This window comes from Euprymna scolopes, chromosome 26, assembly GCF_053919585.1.
Source record: "Euprymna scolopes isolate OS-2025 chromosome 26, ASM5391958v1, whole genome shotgun sequence".
In the NCBI taxonomy this organism is placed as follows: domain Eukaryota; kingdom Metazoa; phylum Mollusca; class Cephalopoda; order Sepiida; family Sepiolidae; genus Euprymna; species Euprymna scolopes.
The window spans coordinates 103,902,053-103,918,247 of NC_136507.1; the positions used below are offsets into that span (position 1 = coordinate 103,902,053).

Consider the following 16,195-nt stretch of genomic DNA (forward strand, 5'->3'; position numbering starts at 1 on the left):
ATTTATGACTTTTTCATTTCTCTAGAATTTTAGTTTTTACTAGAATAAGATATCTAGACTTGGATATATACTAGCTGTACATGGCTGCCTCTATAGGGTATTTTTTTTTTTTGGTGTTTGTTTAAGAGACAGCGAATTTTAAATTAAAATAAATCATGGAAAAATATTTTAATCATACAAATGTCGTTTGTTTCAAAGATTAATTTTTGGTGTTTATAATTTAAATAAAATTTTGTGTATACGGCTCTCACGTATATGGTCCAAATTTCACAAATTCTGTGCATTAGTTTGTATATTCAGCAATAACGCGTCAAATGTTATGTTCCAAGTGGTCTATTGTATCTGGTTTATCAGTGTAGACGTGGGACTTTACATATCCATGAAGAAAATACTCTAATGGTATTAAATCATATAAAAAAGATGGCCAGTTGGCAGGTTCAGTTTGTGAAATTATTCGTCATCAAATTTATTTTAAAAATGATTATTAAAATAAATTTGCACTCGCTAATCAGAATTCATGATGAATTGTCAAACCAGGCTGAACTCAAAATAACCGATAGTTGCCAAATCTGCAATTAAAGAAAATAGTGTTATCAATTTAAAGTTTGCTGCCTCAAAAAAAAAAAAACCTGTAAAAGAAAAAATAAATTTGTTCACAAAGATATTCAAATTAATTTGGGCTTGTAATCAAATTGATGAAATAATCTTTACGATATCACTATCTCTGAAGAGGCTTCATCAGCGTATAATATTCCACTATAAGTGTGAACCATTAAAATGCTCTCGAAATTCATTTAATGTGTGTGTGTATATATATATATATATATATATATATAGAACATCAAGAACGTGATGCTAGTGGTGCACATGTCTGTACAATGTGTGCCAAGGAATGCCAGAGTTTGGCAGAGCTTAAAAGCCACATTCGTGCGGCCCATCACTGAATGTTTTTGTGTTTCTATATACCTTTTTTTTTTCTTTTTTTTTTTTTTTCGTGCTATATCGAGTGATGGCAATGTTCGAAAGCGAATTTGCTGCCATCATATATATATATATTTATTTATAAAATTCAAAATGGTGTAATGGAAAAAAGCTATTTCCAGCTTCTCTTCCAATTTTCGGATTTTAATTGTCAAAACGCATTTTATTTCCTTTTGACAGATTGATTATTGCTATTTTTCTGACATTCGCTGATTGATATAATAACTAAGTGATTGATTTTGCGCTAAGAAACAGATAATGTCAAGAATTGTAAATGTCAACTGAATTAAATAAATAAATTATAAGATGGTCAAAATCATGAACTTTGGAATATAGTCTTGTCATTTATTCATTATATATAGTTGTATCTTCGTTGAAATTCAAAGGAAAATCTTAACTCTGTTTTTTGTATATAAATGTTCATGGTATATTTAACATATCTGGTTTTCACTTTTGTTTAGAATGTTCATATTTGACTAACAAAAATAAATTCGCCATTGAACACATAAAAAGAAAATTATTTATGTATATTAAGTCTTTTTCTTATTTCGTCCTTTTTCTTTGTTTTTTTATTTTTTCCTTTTTTTTTTTTTTTTTTTGTTTTTTTTTGTTTTTTTTTTTTTATTCCGTATGGGCAAAAACAGTTGTCAATAGTGTTTTTGAAGAAAATATGCAGCATTTCTCTGAAAAACATGTTATATATATATATATATATATATATATATATATATATATATAAAATTAAAATTACGAAGATAATAATTATCTTTTACATGAAAAAAAATTTTTCAATTCATTAAAAAATCAAATAAGGAATTATAATATTGATGGATTAATACTAGCAGGACCTGTGGAAATTCTACAAAGCTTTTGATAAAACTGAGGCTACAACAAAGGGAGGTCACTCATAATCTTGTTTAGGGTTATCAGATTGACCGTTGGCCTTTCTAAAGCCAAATTTCACAAATTTAGCCTATTTTGAAGCAGTTTGACCTTCAAAAATTGTATTCAGTGGCTTTCTTTTTTTTGTTTTTTTTACACCTCATGATCGTAGTGTTAATGTACGAACTGGAAATGGAACAAGCAGATTGTAATTTATTCAATTTTTTTTTTTTTTTTTTTTTTTTTTTTTTTTTTTTTTTTTTTTTTTTAGGTACGGGCAAAAATGGGCAGATGAAGATAGAGGGACCTAGTTTTTAAAGTCAATTTATCATTTTTTTGTATGTTTCTGATTGTTTTTTGATTGTATTTGAAAGATTAAAGACTAAAGTCAATTTCCTAAAGGAAAAAATATTTGTACACGTGAAAAAAAAAAAGTTATGAATGTTTTCACGGCGAGCTAACCAATTCAGCTAAATTTTGAAGTTAAATAAATTTGTTGTAAAAATTCTTTAAAAGATAAATATTAGTTTTCTGGGTTTATTTCAAAGATAATTAGTAAAGTCCTAAGATATTGAATTAAATTAAAAAAACACCTTCTTTGTACAAAAAATAGCTTAATTAGCCCTCAAAAAGCCAGTAATTCTGCTGTTCGCTAAAACACAACAAATAAAGGTTTGTAAACACGATTATACAGAAACCCAAAATTACAGCCAATCGAAACACTGTTTCAAAATGAAATCATGATAGTAAAAGGAGGTAGGGGTGTCAGATTTTTTTTCCCAGACGTGCATCCGTACATTCCTATTCTGAACGTTTGTATCAATTTTTATCATTTTTTAATTTATTTTTTATGTTCCTGTTTTTAAATTTTTTTTTAATTATTGTTCGAGATTATATAAAAATTATGTTACGCCGAAAGTTTCACATTCATGCGAGCAAGGAAGTTATTAAAATCTTGCATATAAAAATTATGCGAAATCTGTAATTTAAAAAAGTAGAAATATTTTTGCTATTATAATTTTTACTTCCAAATTCGCCGTTTGTTGCGAGTGAGGTTTACTTCCAAATTCGCCATTTGTTGATGCCGATAATTAAACAAAAAACTCTGAGTAAAACAAAAATAAAAATTGCCTAAATCTAGGTTTGGTTCATTTAGTTTCATGGCATATCAATCCTATTCAAATTATTTAATGGCGAATCCAATAATTTTAGAAAAAGTTTTAATGCTTCAAGTTCTTTATATCTTCAAGTATTTATCTGTGGTGTTTGGTTTGGTTGTTTTGTAGAGAAACCTTTGCTTTTGACTTTGCAGGACATGATTGAGTTTTGAAAATGGGAGGGAAAAACAATAACATCAATGTTTGGTACATTTGGTGTCAGGATGCCAGCATCTCCAGACAGCCTGATCTTTGTAGCACTTGGGTACTCAAGAAGGATTTCTCCTTCATTGACCAAGAACGGGATAGACCAAATGCAGAATCGAAACAGGTACTGCACTTTGTTCCTAGCTACCCGTTTTTTTTTTTTTTTGTATACACTTAGTGAAACAAAAGGAAATAATCTGTTGAAAGACTGCAATCGATAAGATAGTTGATGACGTGGCTCGACATAAAATTACCTGCGTTTCATTGTATCCAAGTTGTCTTTTTGTTTCTTGTGTAAGATTTCCTTCGGTTGTCATAGGCAAATAATGGTTTTAAGTTTCACGTGATTAATGAGGTTTCTGCAGTAAAGCATTTACAGTTTTAAATGAAAGTTTCCGCCTCTTAGAGAAGACGGGCGGGGGGGGGGGATATCGGTTAGTACGAACTACGCTGAAATGAAACTAGAAAGACGAAAAATTAAGTTCACCGATTAATTTGGAAGTAAAAGTTGGAAAAAAAAGTGTACACACACACACACACACACACACACACTAGCAGGCCGCCAGCATTGCCAGGTCATAAATTACGCTTAAATATGATATTTTGATTGATGCAGATTTCGTAATTATTATATTGAACCCAATATATAGTAATGATTTTAAAAAGTTAAAAAGCAAAAAAAAAAAAAAAACAAACTTGTGCGTCATCACCGAGGATCAAAACCAAAATATTTAGCTTACGATTTACTTTTTCCTTTGATGTTAATACCTAAGCTATGAAGACACATTTGCTGCAAGGCTAAAAATTAAAACATGAACCAATAGCTATTATGTTACACATGCATAATCGTAATGCTGTCATTCCACCTGGCAAATTTTATTTGTTTAATTTTCACTTTTTTTCCGATTTTCCCCAGCTAAAACCGAAATACAAGGTTTCGCATTGGTTTGAATATCCTATATATTAAGTTTCATGTCTGTAGACCAAAAATTGACAGGAGTTTGGTAGGTAAATTTTTTTAAACATATATACGCATACAGGTTTGTTTACTATAACCTTTTTTACGTAAATATCACAAGTATAAATCATGTAGAATATCTGCATGAATATAATTACACGTAATCTATATATCTATAAAAGTGAACGTGTATGTGTGTCTGTCTGTCTGTGTACATTTTCCTTCGCAATAACTCTGTTAATTTTCAGTCTACAGACTCGAAATTTGATATACAGGGTACTGAGATTTGGGAAAATCTTTGTAATCCATTTTCGGCCAGAAATTTGGCTGTTAAGGGGTCAAAGTTCAACGATTTGACCTTTGAGAACTCTACCAAACTCCTCTGACAATTTTGAGTCTAAACACTTGAAATTTTAGATATAGGTTCCTTGGACATGGATCTAACTTAATAACTTGATTTGAGCCCAAAACATTAAATTTTAAGGGGTCATAATAGAGGTCAAAGTTAAAAAAAAAAAAAAAAATTGACCGTTTTTTGTTTTTTTGTTGCTCAGCATACACCTCCAAACACCCGGGCAACACCGGGCACCCATGCTAGTAGTTAACTAAAGATAATCACCCCATTTGAAAACCGAAAAAAAAAACTAATAGGGAATTAATTAAAATGAATGTTTAAAAGAATATGTAAATTAGCTAGATATTTTGCGAGTGAATGCAATTCCACAACCCATATAAGAAAATTTTATTTTATTTTTAAAGAAATAAAAAGAAAAAAAATGAGGTTTCTAATACGAATATCAATACACACACAAAAAAAATTTAGGTGTATAGATAGGATATCTTCAAGTCCAACACAAACAAATTCCTAATGAACTGCCCCCTTAAGTAATGACACTTTATCAATTCTCCAATCCCATTGATTACTGTACACACAATAACCCTTATCCCCGAGTGGCCCTTGGGCCTTGATAAGTGGTGAACTCCATGTAAAAAAAAAAAAAAAAAAAAGAAAAAAAGTGTAATGATAAAATTAAATATATATTTTAATTCATGCAGATTTCATATTTGTTATTACAGAGCTAATTCTCTATCGTATTCAATATATAGTACTGATTTAGAAATGACTTGATTCCCGAGTTCAACGAGGCATACCTGAAGAAAGTTAGAGGTTACATTGGCCGGAAATTTGTGAAAATAATACCCAAGATGTTAATATTTAACAAAGTTTTAAGATCTAATATATAAAGTAGTCTCTTCATTTCAAATGCATCATCTTTTTTTTTAATCAAGCTCCTCTAAAGTAAATGCACATGGGTAGATGATTTTTTTTTTACAAAGGAGTCACTGCTTATCAAGGCCTGGAGGCCACTTGAAGATAAGGTTAATGAGTGTACAGTAGTCAATGTGATATCGTTATAATCGTTAGTAATGGAGATTTGGTAAATTGGATTACTTAAGCGGACGGTTCAACAAGAACTTGTTCACAATCATATTGTAGTCAGATGGAAAGCAGGGAAACGGAAGAGTTCCACAGTTCTAAGAAAAACTTTGTTCATGGAATTTTAGGTTTAGGCATAGATAAAGAGTGAGGATAATTATTGAAAATGGTTTCAGCTAGATAAATGTTTTTCGTGAAAGTTTGGCAAGGGGGGGGGCATAGATTGGAGCTCAGAAGAGCACTTGCCATGAAAGTAATGATAAAATAGACAGGCTCACGACATCTCTTTTGTGGGAATGGGTAGCAGGGAAGAGAAAAGAGTATCCCCGACTATGCAACAAAGTCTGTTTGGAATTTTGTCAAGGCAGGATAATCTGCTTCTAGCGACTTCTGCCCAGATGTGGCAAAAGAACTCCATCCTTGGGTGTACTTGGCTCTTATAAAGGTAGAGAATTGCATCGGATAATGGATATGAGAGGAAGTTTACTTGTTTATAAAAATGATATGACTGTATTAAATATTGCCGGATGTCACTTTTCATGGCATATCCAATTGTCTAAAAGTTAAAAATCTAATATAAATCAAACTCAGTTTATTCATTTCTTTTTCATTTTGTTGGTAAATTTTCCTTGCCGTTCATTGTAGAATATTGTGATTTGATTCCTTCGAAAAAATAGTTCTTCAACCGAAATTATTTTCAAATGATCGTTATCTTAAAAAAAAAAAAAAAAAAAAAAAAAAAGTATGAAGACAACTCTGTATCCGTTCAAAGTTACTTCCCTTTGTTTTGGAACAAAATAATTTGAAATTTTATTTTTTTATTTATTTTAAGGCAAAATAAATTGCAAGCAAATACACTACTGGGCGAGTTTTATTGGCAATAGATAATAATTTGAAAGCACCAATCTGTAATAAAATCAAAAAAGGGTGCTGATAACTGTTAAAGTAAAAGTTTATTTATGTCCTCCCAGTAGTTTTATATGACTTTTATTGTATCACATGGACTAAACCACTAGACAATCGCATTGAGGTGCTTCAAAATCACGTAATGCCTTTCATTATGGACATTGCTTGATCGCAAAAAACAAAATATACATCCTCTATTTCCCTATCCCCTCTATTTGATAAAATCAAAACGGGTGCCGATAACTGTTAAAGTAAAAGTTTATTAAACTTATGTCCTCCCAGTAGTTTTATATGACCTTGATTGTATCACATGACTAAACAATTAGCCAATCGCATTGAGACGTTTTAAAATCACGTAATGTGTTTCATTACAGGACATCACCTGACCGGAAAAAAAACAAAAAACAAAATATCCACCTTCCGTCAAACTATTTCCCTACCCGATCTATTTGATAAAATCAAAAGTAAAACCCTTAAACTTTTTGTCCATGTCAAGCGATCAACCATTGGCCTGTCAAAGTTATTCTTTGAGTGTATGTTAGAAGGCAAAAGAGGCAGAGGAAAGCTAAGGAGAAGGTGGAGAGAAAATGTTTTTGATTGGACATTTCTTAACAGTTGGGTGTCCATCAACCAACTTGCCCTGGATTGGAAGGAATGGCAAAAATGTCACATGGGTTCGCAATCTGCACCAAATGGAAGATGTGACAACTGATGAACCAAAATAGTTTTTTGTGTGCCTGTAATTCTGACTGTAGTTGGCAAGTAGATTTTTAGTTTGTGCTTATTTGTGGACGGTCTGAAAGAGACTGGAGCTGTGAGCAGACATCTTAGTTTAAACATGAAACGGATTGATTAGGTGCAAAACAACGTTATCTCCCCCCCCCCTCTTTTTTTAATACTGAGATGTATATTTTTACACTTCTGATTGTCCGAACTAAGACATTTAGGTACCTCCAACACGCACCATAGATATATGTAACACAATGTAGCTGTGATTTAATTTAACTTTTATCCCATTTAAAAGAATCTTCAAATAAATTAATATTTTTAAAAAAATTTTACAACATGCGAAAATAAGGAAAACGTAATATTAAAGTTGTTTTCATTACCGATGCCTTAAAACAACGTTCCTATCTAGTGATCATTTTGAAGTCGTAAACATACCCATCTTTAAAAAAGATCTAGCAAAAATTAACTAAGGGTCAGATTTTCATTAAATTTTCGATACTTATTCATTTTTTAATTTAATTTACATATTAAAAAGTAGGTTTCATTAAATATGAGGGGGATTTTTTTCTACCCCCCCCTCCTTATATTTCATGTTATGAAAATTAAACAATAAATGTAGCCCAACTCTTTTCCTGATCTACATTAATGATCTTCCAAATCATATCCTTACATCATTTGTAGACATTTATGCTGACGACACTACCATTTATGGTACCACATCTAAGACAGTAAACGACCAAGTTCTCTCAATTCTCTCTCCTCTGATCTTGAGCACGTAGTACAATGGGGAAAGGAGTGGCTGGTTACTTTTAATGCATCTAAAACCAAGCTTCTCTCTTTACATCATCAACATTCTAATTCACATTTGTCATCAATTGAAATGAATGGCTCTCATCTTCAGGAGGCCTCAAGTTTTTACAAGCTTCTGGGCTTGACCATTACTCCTGATCTTAAATGGAACACGTATATCAAATCTGTTGCCAAGGCCGCTGGAAAAATGGTGGGATCTTTCTATCGATCCAGTAGATATCTCACTGCTGATGCTATTCTCTACCTATATAAGAGCCAGGTACGTCCAAGGATGGAATACTGTTGCCACATCTGGGCAGGAGCTGCTAGAAAGGACTTGTCCTGCCTTGATAGAGTTCAAAATAGACTTCGTAGCCTCGTAGGAGATGTCCTTTTCTCCTCCTTGCAACCTCTATCTCACAGAAGAGATGTTGCGAGTTTGTCTCTGATGTATCGTTATTTTCATGGAAAGTGTTCAACTGAGCTTCAATCTATGGTCCCCCCTCGCCAAACTTTCACAAGAAACACTCGTCTAGCTGTAAACACTATCAATAATTTCCCCCACTCTTTATCTGTGCCTAAACCTAAACGTAGATTCCATGAACAAAGCTTCTTTCTTAGAACTGCACGCCTGTGGAATTGTCTTCCGTTTTCCTGCTTTCCGGCTGACTACAATATGGTTGTGTTCAAGTCTAAAGTAAATAAGTTCTTGATGAGCCGTTCCATATAAGTTATTAAATTTACCAAATTTTCATTACTAATGATTACTATATTGACCAATTTCTACTGTACACTCTTTAACCCTTATCCTTGAGTGGCCTCTGGGCCTTGATAATGTGGTGATGCCTTTGTAAAAAAAAAAAAAAAAAAAAAAAAAGTCCATAAAAATTGCAATATTTTATAAAGCTGAAGTGTTTAATTTTAAATATATAAAACCATAACAAAATTTACTTGTAAATAAAAAATGGACATAAAATCAATGTTATGTTTTTAAAAAAAAATCAACATTTTTTTCTCAATGATATATTAGTTAAATTACAACAAAAACCAGAATTCTAAAAAATTAATTTTTAGATTTAAAAAGAATAAAATTCCAATATTCTGCAATATGAATTTTTTACAAAAGATTTTGGAGCAAGGTTTTCTAATTTAAATATTATATTTTAATATAATAAAAAGGACCATTGGCAATTATGAAAAATTTGAAATTATTTTAATTGTTAAGATGTTTATTTCTGGAGGAGGGAGTCAACTTGATTTGAGCGCCTATTTTTTTTTTTTTTTTTTTTTAATGTATGGAGGTCTCTAATCAATAAAATTAACATAAACTTTACCAAAAAGACAAAAAAAAAAACAAGAAAAAACGCTGCTTCCCTGATTCAATTAAAGCAACTAGGGCCTTCCATAAAAAGTACACACAATTACACGTAGATGCAAAATGATTATGTAGATGATAGTGTGGAAAATGTTGGTGATTTTCCACAAAAATTTGCACATCTCTAAAGATCTTATCAAATCAAGAACTCATCTTTTTAAGCATTTGTTTTCTGCTTTTTAAACTTTTTTTTTCTCCATACAAAACATACGGCGATTTATGGACCATCCTATGCAGATCTTTCCTTTCGCTAATAAAAATATCCCGTTATGGCCGAGATCAGCTCATACCGTAGTATAATTAAAATATTTGCATTTAATCAAAAACTAAACATTTTGTTTGAATATGAAATTGCTGACCCAGAAATATTGTCCTCCGTCTGGTGGAGGGAAGAGAGGCAGGTCTTAATTGTCGTGTTTACAATATTTTACAATGATTTGTCTCGTTATTGGCTTCAATTACACTTTTTCTATTCATACCTGTATAGACAGTGCCAAGAAAAATGTCTTCATAACCGTTATTTTTGTTTTTTGTATTTTTTTTCTTGTTTAAGAGTTTTAATATATTCACACTTTAGCCAATAAGTACCAACTATACTTACACGGCGTTGCCCGGAACTTTTTACTATTTTTTTTTTTTTTTAAGTAAAATATAATTATTACGATCAGCAATAATGTTTTTTCTTTCATCACATATTTTCGAATATCTAATATAAACCAGCTTCGAAAACTAGTAGGTGATGCCCTTTTCTCTTCCCTGCAACTTCTTCCCCACAAGAGACGCTGCAGGCGTGTCCCTTCTCGTTATTTATATGGCAAGTGCTCGATTGAACTCTAATCTATGGTTCGCCCCTTGCCAAATTTTCACAAAAAAAAAACACTATTAACTACAACCACTATATATGACTTCCCCCACTTTCTATCTGTGCCTAAATCTAAATACAGATCCCATGAACAAACTTCTTTTCCTGAACTACCCGCCTGTGGAACACTGTTCTGCTGGCCGGCTTTCCAGTTGAATACAACATGGTAGTCTTCAAATCCAATGTAAACAAGTTCTTGTTGAGCGTCGCCATAAATAATCAAATTCTATCCAATTTACACGATTACCAATTACTGCACTACCACCTTATTGAGCCATCGATTGGTGGGATAGAATCACCAACGAAGAGGTGCTAAGACGTGCCAGCACCCGCTCCTTGTTCCAGACACTCAAGATACGACGATCGCGCTAGCTTGGACACCTGTGCAGAATGCCCGATGGCCGTCTCCCTAAGGATATCCTCTACAGCGAACTGGCAAATGGATCAAGAAGCCGCGAGCGCCCGGTGCTGTGCTTTAAAGACGTGGCTAAACGGGATCTGATCGCTCTTGGCATCGATGTGAATGTGTGGGAGGAGCTAGCCGAAGATAGACCAGCATGGAGGCGTGCCTTGAGTAAGGGTGGCAAAGGTTTTGAGAACCTTTGGTTCGAGAGGCTGGCGCAGAGAAGACAAAACTAGTGACTACGTTTACTGTTGCTTGCATTAATCTTTCGTAGATTGCTTGCCATTATTATTACTACTACCTTACATTCATTAACCCTTATCCTCGAATTGCCTTCGGGCCTTGATAAGTTGACTCCCAAGTAAACAAAAACAAATGTGGTGTCTAGACACACGTGTGTAAATTAAATGATGGATCTTTTTATAAATGCTCACAAACATTAAAAGAACAGTTAAATGCTCACAAACATTAAAAGAACAGGGAAATGCATAGATCGCTAAGAGTGATTTGTTCGGGTGACTTGTTCAGTAAATTATAAATTGCGGCCAATTAAAACAATTAAAACAGAACATTGTGTTATTTGGATTCTTTGGACTCTTTCTCCTAGCTTAAGTGTTGTATTCACAACGTTTCGGTCGATGTAACCTCCAACCTTGTCAAACTCTGGAACCTGCACGAAATTTCAAATGGAACTCTTTATTTAATCCACAGGAGTAGCATGTTCTTGTTCTATCAGCCATGGTTGGGTAGAAGTTTTAATTCGTAATTATATTTTTAATATCTCCCACACTGAGCGGTCCTGGATATGACCTTAAACTATATCCGGTGGTGAGGCCCCAGCTTGCAGGCTTTAGGGAGTGTGGAGCCACCCTTTAATTGCCATTGCTCCCAGGTCCACTCTGACCCGGAGTGGTAGTACCTGTTAGGGTCCCAACTATGGGTTAAATAGAAACCGACTTGAAAACAACAAATATATTCTATTTAAAGAAATGATTCTTCTGAATCTTTGGATTCGGCATTAAATAACCTGAAAAGGGTTGATATGCCGTAAAACAAAAACAACCAACCAACCAACCAACCCACACTGAGGATTGAACTGTGAACCTGTGGCGTAACGAATAAAGTACTAGGTTATCCAGTTGTAAACAACGTTCTTCTGGAGGTTGAAGGTTCAATCTTAAGTGCAAGCAATTATGAATTAAGATTTCTACCTGGTCATTGTTTCCCCTGTGGATGAAATAAAAGGTTCCATGTGGAATTCTGTAAAGATTCCAAAGTTCAACAATTCTGACCTGAATTTTACATTGACTGAAACGTTGTGTGAAAAATATTCAACATGAGAACCATAGTCTGAATAATTCAAATTGTAAATCATCGTCGAAAAAATTAGAAACCTAAAACGGAACGATTTTTAAATTATCTTTTAGCATTTTGTGTGAAAGTATATAAGAAAAAGGCTTAGGAAGCAAACGTTGATTAACTCTCATTTAGCAAGATACTAGCTGGCCACTCGGCGTTGCCCGATCGTACAATACGCTTAAACATGATATTTTAATTCGCGCAGATTGTGTATGTATTATTATATAATCAGTCCTTTACTAGGTCCTGGACATGACCTTAAACTATATCCGATGGTGAGGCCCCAGCTTGCGGGCTTTGGGGAGTGTGGAGCCACCCTTTAATTGCCATTGCTCCCAGGTCCACTCTGCCCCGGACTGTTAGGGTCCGAACTATGGGTTAAATAGAAACCGACTTCAAAAAAAAACAAATATACTCTATTAAAAAAATTTTCTTCAAAATCACTGAATTCGGCATATCAGCTGATGTTTGGACTTGACAATGAATGCTCTGGAAAAATCATTTCTGATTAATGTTTAGTTTTAAAATATGCAAACGAAGAAACGATTTGCAGCGATTTTAAATAGTTCCTCTTTTATCGTAAATTGAGCTCCTCAATAAGAAAGAATTAAGATAAAATGGTGAGGTACACCCGGGCTTGAACAGGGAATCATTTGATTGGTAGTTGAATGCTCTATAACTGAGCTAGCTATATCTCCAGATGACAAATTTTTTTTTTTTTTTTTTTTTTTTTTTTTAAGAAATAATTTGCTGAGATTTTATTATTTCTCTTCGGCGGTGTAACGTAAAATATACCACTGTAAACAATTCTCTTTTTATCTATACAGAAGAAATACTATTTTTAAGATCGGAGTTTTTCAGTTTTCGATGCTTACTGCATAAATTCCGATACAAAACATATCTAAGAACACTGCCAGACTTAAATTACTTTTGTGTGAGATTTGCAAAAGATAGGCTCGGCTGTTTTGGAACTTATGAGGAAGGAGATCACACACACATACACACACAGCGACTTTTATATAAGAGTGTAGATGTAGATATGCCTATTGAAATCTTATAGATTAGTGTAATCCCCTGTACCAAAAATGTTAGAAAAAAATTATGCTTCGCTACTGTTCACACTCCCTAATTATCTACATGTTACATGAAAAGAGACAGACCCCAGTAATTAAAAGAGCAAACAAGATAAGTTTAAAAATGATATTTGGAAAAGGTTAGAATCGGACCCAGTAAGAAAAGTTAAAAGAATGCATAGAAACGCTGAGAATGCAGAACGATTGTCATTGTTCTTGGAAATAACTAGGACACTATAATAACATATTTCCAAGAACAAAAATTATGTCAAAGTTAGATATGAACAATGTAGTTTAGAAATAATGATGAAATAAAGCTATATATCTATAGAAGTGAAATTGTGTACATTTCCCTACACAAGTACTCTGTCAATTTTAAGTCTACAGACTCAAGATTTGGGAAAATCTCTTTAATCGGTTTTCGGCCAGAAATTTGGCTGTCAAGGGGTCAAAGTTCAACGATTTGACCTTTGAAAACTCTACCAAACTCCTCCATCAATTTTGGGTCTAAACACTTGACATTTTAGATGTAGGTTACTTGGACATGGATCAAACTTTTTAATTCAATTTGAGCCCAAAACAATGAATGTTAAGGGATCAAAATTGAGGCCACAATTAAAAAAAAAATTGACCTGCTGTCTCTACCAAATTACTTCGCCAATTTTTGGTCTAAACATTTGAAATTTTACATAAAGTGTATTCAGACAGGGCAAGCTTTTTAATCGGGTTTTGGCCGAAAATATAGCTACCAAGGGGTCAAAATTCAAAAGATTTTATCTTTGCAGTAACTAGCAAACTATTCAGCCAATTTTGGGTGTAAACATTTGAAATTTTACAAAAAAGGTATTCAGACATGCAGCAAGCTTTAAAATCAGTTTTTGGGCGAACATTTGGCTACCAAGAGGTCAAAGTTGAAAGAGTTGACCCTTGGCAAACTCTACCAAACTCCTCCGCCAATTTTGAGTCTAAACACTTGAAATTTTAGATGTAGGTTACCTGGACATGTCAAGCTTTTTAATATATTTATACATATGCGCATAAAGCTATGAACAGTACATAGGGCCCGAGCAAAGCCAGGCTGAACTGCTAGTAGGTTATATACGAAACAATTAATTTAGGAATTTCTTTGTTTGCCAAGAGCATGTTTGGACATACATAGGTGAAATCCACGTGAATGAATTTCACGTGTCCAAGCATGCCTCTGACGTCATAAAGAAGGGAATTTCTAATATATTGAGATGAGTTCGAGACGATCACAGTCAGTCAGTCAGAGAAGAGTTAGAAGAGACTCAGAGAGGGACGAGTCGAGTTAGCTGAAACCCTCTTGGAGCGAAGAGGGGAAGATACCACAATTTAATCGTAAAAGCTTGAATTCCTGATTCATCAATCAACCAGCTGATTGAATAAAAGGATCATCAATTATTTGTAAAAATATCTTCATCATTACAACTGAAAGGTAAATGTGGTTTTGTTTATCATCTTGTAAACGAACTTTGTATAACTCCCTTCAAGTATTCTGTGTCCCCACCACCATCATCAATGACTCTCCCCTCTGTGTTAACAAGAACTGCTGTATGATATCACTCAGCTCCCAGCTCCATAATAATAATAGTAGTAATGATGATGATAGTAATGATGATGATGAACAAATAAGAATTGTCATCCCATTAAAATATATACACTCTTCGATATATGTACACACGAGATAAACACTCTGAAATACATGCACACACAACTATTCAACATAGATATGTTACTAAATATATAAAACTAGATGTACCCGGCGTTGTCCGGTATTAAGCATAACATTAAATTTCCTTTTAAAAAATAAGCGAAATTAAAAAAACAAAACAAACAAAAACTGAGACTTGTGCATGCGAGTAATGATTTTTCTAAATGGTTCGCTTTTTGTAAAAAAAAAAAAAAAAAAAAAAAAAAAAAAAAAAAAAAAAAAAAATACTCGAGCTGAGATCGAAACCAAAACCTAAAGACTGAGTTAAGTATGACAACCATTAGAACAGCTTGCCACAATCTTTAAAAACCTCTTTTTAAACCTCGTGGCCGAAGAATTCAGAGGGAGGGGGGGGGATTGATTCCCTAGAGAAAGTAGTTCTTTGTAGCAGTTACAAAGTAATATATATAATTTCTCTATATAAAGTTAGGCATATGTTTATACATATATATATGTATAACGAGACAGATACTGCACCAACCACACCGGGTGTCCTTAAACTCGTCGTATTCCACCCGATATGACAGGTGTTCTTTCGATCGTACATTGTCCCGTCACAAGTTGGCCTGTTGATCATCTTCACCCACTGTGTTTTCATGGTGGGGCGTTTTGCCTCTCGATCGAATCGTCTCCTACCCTGTGTAGGTAGTCACCGGGTACATCCATCACTGCGCTGGTCCTTGCGGCTTGCTGCAAAATGAAGTCCTCACCACAAACAAACAGAACTCTGGTTTATAACAATAACAGTATTTATTAATTTCATTACTTCATAACAGCTACTGTTTAAATTGAGGTGACTGACTATAGCAGTGAAACGATGTAAGACCAGACCAGTAAAGTCACAGATTTCCCATTAACACAGGCTAGTTAACATTATAACATCAGGCCCTGAGGGCTCCCAAATCGGGAGTGCTTGACCAGCCCAGCCGTTCAGTTTGCTGGCTACAACTCTACTCTTTTTAGAATTCCTTTTTCTAAATCCAACCCCTTTTCCCCACCTCTCCTTCAGAGAGTGGTTACAAACACCCTTCTTTCTTCCTCTTAGAGCTTATCTCTACCAAATTTTAACCCTCATTTGCACTGAGGCTTTTACTTATCAAATTAGGAGTGATTAGTCATTCCAGGTCGAACAATGCTTGGCGGCGACCCTTACCCTTAACCCCCATTCTAAGTTATCAGCCTTAATCAGCTAAGGATCTCTGGATCTCTTCATACCTCTCAACAGACGTTTTAAAAACAACCTTTCATGTTAACAGATATATAACGACAATGAGATAAAAACAATTACTTGTTTTTTCTCTTTCTGACAAAATCCCATCGACATTTCTGTTTTGTCCCAATCAG

The 16,195-nt window shown here is 33.6% G+C and overlaps 1 protein-coding gene across 5 annotated transcripts in view; it reads left to right on the forward strand.

Annotated features, from left to right (window-relative positions):
- Positions 1-16,195, forward strand: part of LOC145248326 (uncharacterized) — a 185,198-nt gene that overhangs the window by 82,108 nt on the left and 86,895 nt on the right. The gene's annotated exons all lie outside the window — the stretch shown is intronic.